The following is a 6000-nucleotide window of genomic DNA, read 5'->3' as shown; positions in this document are numbered from 1 at the left end:
TATCCTTAGAAGCGTATATTATTTTCAGGTTGGCCTACCATTTTTTTAGTTGCTTTTTTGGAAAAAAAAAATGGAAGGTCTCCTCATATTCAGGATTGCCTAGTGTTCAGGCACATGAGGAACACCACGAGCCTGGTAGCTAGTAGTCAGACAATAACCCGTCTCTTTCAGTTCAAGGTAAAGCAAGCCTATGCTTGAGTCTCCCTCAAAGCTTCCTGCTTTAGGAATTTACTCATCTCTCAGAACTAGTGAGAACAGTCTGGCTCCCTGAGATACTAGTTCTCCTCCCTAGAAAAGTAGTTGGTAGACCCTGGCATAGAAGTCTCTTTTAAAAATTCTAACACAACCCATATACATACATATGGTTAATTGGTTTTCGACAAAGGTGCAAAGTCAATTCAATGGAGAAAGACAAGTCTTAAATGATAATCATAAATGATTTTGGAACAATTGGACATCTATATATTTAAAAAGAGAGAACCTAGACCCTTACCTTGTACCATGTACAAAAATTAACGTAAAAATAGATCATTAACCTAAATACACAACCTGCAACATGTCTAGAAATAGTGATAGGAGAAAAATTTTGTGACCTTCGGTTAGGCAAATGTTCATTAGATACAACACCTATAACATGATCCACAAAAGAAATAAAAACTGGTAACTTGGACTTCATTAAAACTTAAAACTTCTGCTCTTGAAAAGACACTTAAAAATACAAGCTACAGACTGTGAGAAAATATTTATAAAATACATATTCATTAAAAGACATATTTCCAAAATACATAAAGAGCTCTCTCAACTCAGTAGTTTTTTAAAGTCTCATTTAGAAACAGACACTTCAACAAATCAAATATATAGATGGCAAATAAGCACATGAAAAGATGCTCATCGTTTAATATATGTGATTGGCAGTTTCTTATAAAGTTAAACATACACTTACCATATGACCCAAAAATCCCATTCCAAGGTATTTACTCAAGAGAAATGAAGACATATGTCCACTCAAAAAACTGTACAGAAATATTTATAATGCATTTATTAATAATCACCCCAAACTGAAAACACCCAAATGTTTTTCAACCAGTGAACGAGTAACAAATGATAGTACATCCATATAATGCAGTAAAAAGACAGGAAATACTGAAACACGCGACAACATGGGGGAATCTCCAACACATTATGCTAAGTGAAAGAAGCTGGACTCATAAGCTATAGGACAGTCTGCAAAAAAACAAAATGAGAGGGACAGAGAAGTAATCAGTGGTTGCCAGCAGCTGGAAATGGGGAGGGGGTTGACTATGAATAGGCTCAAGTGAACCTTTGAGTATGACAAACATGTTCTGTATCTTGATTGTTGTGGTGGTTACATGACTGTCTGCATTTGTCAAAGCTTATTAAACTATACTTTCAAATGGTGAATTTTGCTGTATGTAAATTACAGCTCAATTTAGAAAAACAAAAACAAAAAACTCTGACCCAGATCACTGTGGTCATTGCTGGTGGAGACTACTGGCTTCTTAGCTCTCTTATGAATGGGGTTACCAGCTAATCCCTGACCTATCTGTGGTTCCAGGACTCCTAAATGGTTGTGCAATGATTTATCTCCTTTCTCAAAGACAGCTGCTGGCTGATAGTGAAAGGTAGAGAGAAAGAAAGATGTATACAGGCAAGTCAGGGAGAACTTTATCTTTCTTTTCCTTCCTGTCTTTCTTTTATATTCTTCCTCCCTCTTCTATTTCCTGCAGCCCTTATTTTTCTCTCACTTACTTTTCCTATTTATTCATCAGCTGACACCTTGCTGAAAGGCATTAGCTGGGGGGCTAAATCGAGTAGGGCAAAAGGAAGCATTTGCTTCTAATCAGTAGTACACTGGTAAATGATTAGTAACCAGCTCTCTGAAACACACACACACACACACAACTAAAGTTTCTTTTAAATTTTACTGATATGATGAGTATATAGCACAAGCTGGGTGCAGTGGCTCACGCCTGTAATTCCCAGCACTTTGAGAGGCTGACGCAGGTGGATCACTTGAGGTCAGGAGTTCAAGACCAGCCTAGGCAACATGGCGAAACCCCCAACTCTACTAAAAAAAAAAAAATTAGCCAGTCATGGTGGTGCACGCCTGTAATCCCAGCTACTCAGGAGGCTAAGACAGGAGAATCGCTTGCACCGGGAGGCAGAGGTTGCAGTGACCCGAGATCATGTCATTGCACTCCAGCCTGGGCAACAGAGCAAGACTCCATCTCAAAGAAAAAAAAAGAAAAAAGAGTATATAGCACCTAGTGTATAAATGTTAGCAAAACAGAAAATACTCTTTAACGTAAATTTCATATAGCCAATATTTCTCATAATTTTTGTTTATGAATGTTTCATTGATTTTTGCTGAACTTTTGTATCTGTAGCCAACCTATCATTATAAATAACAAACAAGTGTAGTTTTGACAAGAATCCTGGCTGATATTTTATTTGTCATTGATGAGTAAGATGAAAGTGAAACAAAGATATGTGTTAGAACTTTATTTATTTGTCAATAATGTGAGTGACTTGGAAGAATTTGATAATGGTTTTTAAATACTGGAATAATATTTATTTCCTCAATCTTCGTGCTATTCGCAAAGTAAGAGCAACAGACATGACACGCTTTTAACTTTAATTTACAGCATTAACATTTTCTCCCTCACTGGACTATCAACAAAACAATAAGTCAAGCCCAGATTTTGAGCATTTCTTGAGTTCCCTGGTGTAAATGCTCTCACTCTGGCCAATTTCAAACTACGAATGTGACATCATTGAACTTAGTGTTTCAAACAGATGTGCCCTAGAACATTATACAGTATTTCCATCATTCAGATACAACAGGAATGGCATCAGGAGCATAGGAAATTGTTAAATGTAAGAAAATGATTTGAAAGTGATGAGTTTTGAGTGTTCATTACCTTTGTTTTCAATATAATTTATTGAATTGCAATTTTATATTATTTAATTTTTAATAATAGCTGTGTGTAATTGCCAACTCATAAAATCTCTAAACTGACTTTCTCTCAGTTCTTTAAGCTAGCTCCAGTCCACTAAAGATCTTGGTTCCCCAACCCCAAATGATGGGAGAGCAGTAGCACCAGGAAGGGAGAGCAGATGCAAACATATGTTGTTTCTCTTGAATCCCACTGCTCTCAACATGCTGCTGGGGCTGCTTTGGTCTTGTGGGATGTTCCCCTGAGCTACTCAGACTGGTTGTTAGGGCTGATTACCAGTGTCATCAGCCAAACCATAAACTGTGTCAAGATATTGATGTGAATTTCAGTGAAATAAATGATTTGGTTTTCTTTGTTAAATTTTATTCATTAAAATATGCTTTTTTAAAAATGAGGATTTATTGTTGAGGGCAATATTGTTATTCTGAAACACCTTTCATTTTAAAGTAAATCTGGAAAGAGCACCACCAAAATGGTGACAATTTTTATCTTCAATGGTGAGATTTTTTTTCTTTCTTCTTGTTATTTTCTGGAGTTTCCAAATTTTCTACGATAAATAGCTAACATTTTGGTAGTATGAAAAACAATTGAGACAAATCTTTAGTAACTTGATATTCAAGTTACATTGGTGCTGTCCCTTTAAGTACTAGAAGAATATGTAGCACATTCAGTAAAATAATGCCGAGGGAACAGACATTGCTATGCTCAGTCTCATTTAAAAGCCAGATGTCCAGGAATTGGATATGGCTAATTATGAATTTCTACCCCGACGGAGGGTTTTCCTTTTTTTTGTTGTTTTTTTTTGTCATTTGACAGGAAAGCACAGAGTCTCTGGCTGATTATTGCATTCAGCCACTTTAATTGGAAAGTTTTAAGAAATAAGTGGAGCTTAAAAGAAGGGAAGTTTAGTGTATCATGAGTGAAATGTTGATACAGGCACAAGAGAAACAAAAAAAGAAGAAACATATATAATTGGTGTCATAATTAAAGATTTTCAGGCTTGCTCTATGACCAGTTCAATTAGTTCTGGAAATGGAATTGATACCTTCTCATGTCTGCCTTCCAAATTATACCAAGATTTAGCAGCTTATAAGAAGAAGTATTTTTTTTCACAGTTTCTGTCGGTCAGGAATTTGAACATGGTTTACCTAGGTACCCTTGCTTCAAGGTCTCTCATAAAGCTTTCAGCCAAGGCTGTGCTATCATCTGCAGCCTTGACTGGGAGAGTCACTTCCAAGCTCTCTCACATGATTGATGGCAGGGAGTTCCTCATGAACTGTTGGACTAAGAACCTCAGTTCTTCACTAGCTTTTGGGCAGAGGCCTCCCACAATTCCACGTCACGTGGGCCTCTCCATAAGGCAGTTTATGTTCTAGATTGGAGTGTGTCTTCCACCTTGGTTCATCCATCATTCCCTGTCTTCTAGACACTTACCAAATCTCTCATCAGCTGATGGAACATTCTTCATTCTCAATAGTCACAAATTTATTCCCATTTATGCAGTTATTGGGCAGGGAACAGATGCAGGTTTTATCATGAATGGGTGTTGCATTTTGTCAAATGCTTTTTCTGTATCAAATGATGTGATTACACATGAATTTTCTTCTGTAGCCTGTTGTATGTAGATAATATAGATCACATTGATTTTTGAATACTGAACTAGCCATGCAAACCAGGGATAAATCCTACTTGCCATGTCATATGTTTTTAAAATATATTATTGGGTTTGATTTGCATATCTGTGGGTTCTGCATCCATAAATTCAACCAACTGCAGGTCAAAAATATTTAGAAAAAGAACAATAAAAATAACAATATAACAATGAAAATAATAAAAATAAAAACCAACATAGTATAACAACTATTTACATAGCATTTACCCTGTATTAGGTGTTACAGTCATGAAGTGCGTAACAACATTTTAGTCAATAACAGACCACATACCCAACAATGATCTCCTAAAATTATCACTCTATATTTTTGCTGTAACTTTTCTATGTTTAAATATACACATACCTACCATTGTGTTACCATTGCCTATGGTATTCAGTGCAGTAGCATGTTGTATAAGTTTGTAGCCTAGGAGCAATAAGCTAGATCACATAGCCTATGTGTGTCCTAGGCTATACCATCTAGGCTTGTGTAACTACATGATATGATGTTATGCATGATAAAAAAAATCACCAAACGCATTTCTCAGAATGTATTCCTGTCGTTAAGCAGAGAATGTCTATAAAGTCATCTAGAGGTGATTTAACATATACAGAGGATATGCCTAGATTATATGCAAATACTGTGCCATTTTATATAAGAAACTTAAGTATCTGTGGAATTTGGTATTCTCAGGAGCTTGAAACAAATTCCCCCTGGATTCCAAGAAAGAACAATGTTTTGTTGAGGATTTCTGTGTCTAAGTTTATGAGAAATATTGGTCTGTAATTTCCTTTTATTCTATTGTTTTTGTCTAGTTTGGGTATCAAAGTAATACTGGCCTCATAAAGTGAGCAGATAAGTATTCCCTCTTCTTTTATTCTCCAGGATAGAATGTTTAAAATCAGAGCTAATTCTTCTCAGAATGTTTGGTAGAGTTTCCAGTGAAGCCATCTGAGTTTGGAGATTTCTTTTTCCAGAGCGTTTTAGTGGCAGTTCAATTTATTTCACTATTATAGGACTATTCTGTTTCATCTTGTTTGAGCTTTGGTCATTTATGGTTTTCAAGAATTGGTCCATTTCTTCTAAAGTTGTTAATTTATAAGTATACATGAGTCCATAGTATTCTCTTTTATTCTTTTAATAGCTGCAAGAATTATAATTATATTTTGTTTCATGACTGATATTGGTAATTTGTGTCCCTTCTCTTTTTATTTTGTCAGGCTTGCTAGAGGTTTATCAACCAGCTTCATGTTCTATTGATTTCCCTGTTGTTATACTTTTCAATTTCATTGATTTCTGCTTTTATCTTTATTATTTCCTTCCTTCTGCTTGTTTTGGGTTTATTTTGCTCTTCGTTTTTCTTGAGATAG

This window comes from Hylobates moloch, unplaced genomic scaffold (assembly GCF_009828535.3).
Source record: "Hylobates moloch isolate HMO894 unplaced genomic scaffold, HMol_V3 SCAFFOLD_6, whole genome shotgun sequence".
Taxonomy (NCBI): domain Eukaryota; kingdom Metazoa; phylum Chordata; class Mammalia; order Primates; family Hylobatidae; genus Hylobates; species Hylobates moloch.
The sequence above is the reverse complement of the archived record's forward strand: the minus strand, read 5'-3'. Positions refer to the sequence as shown.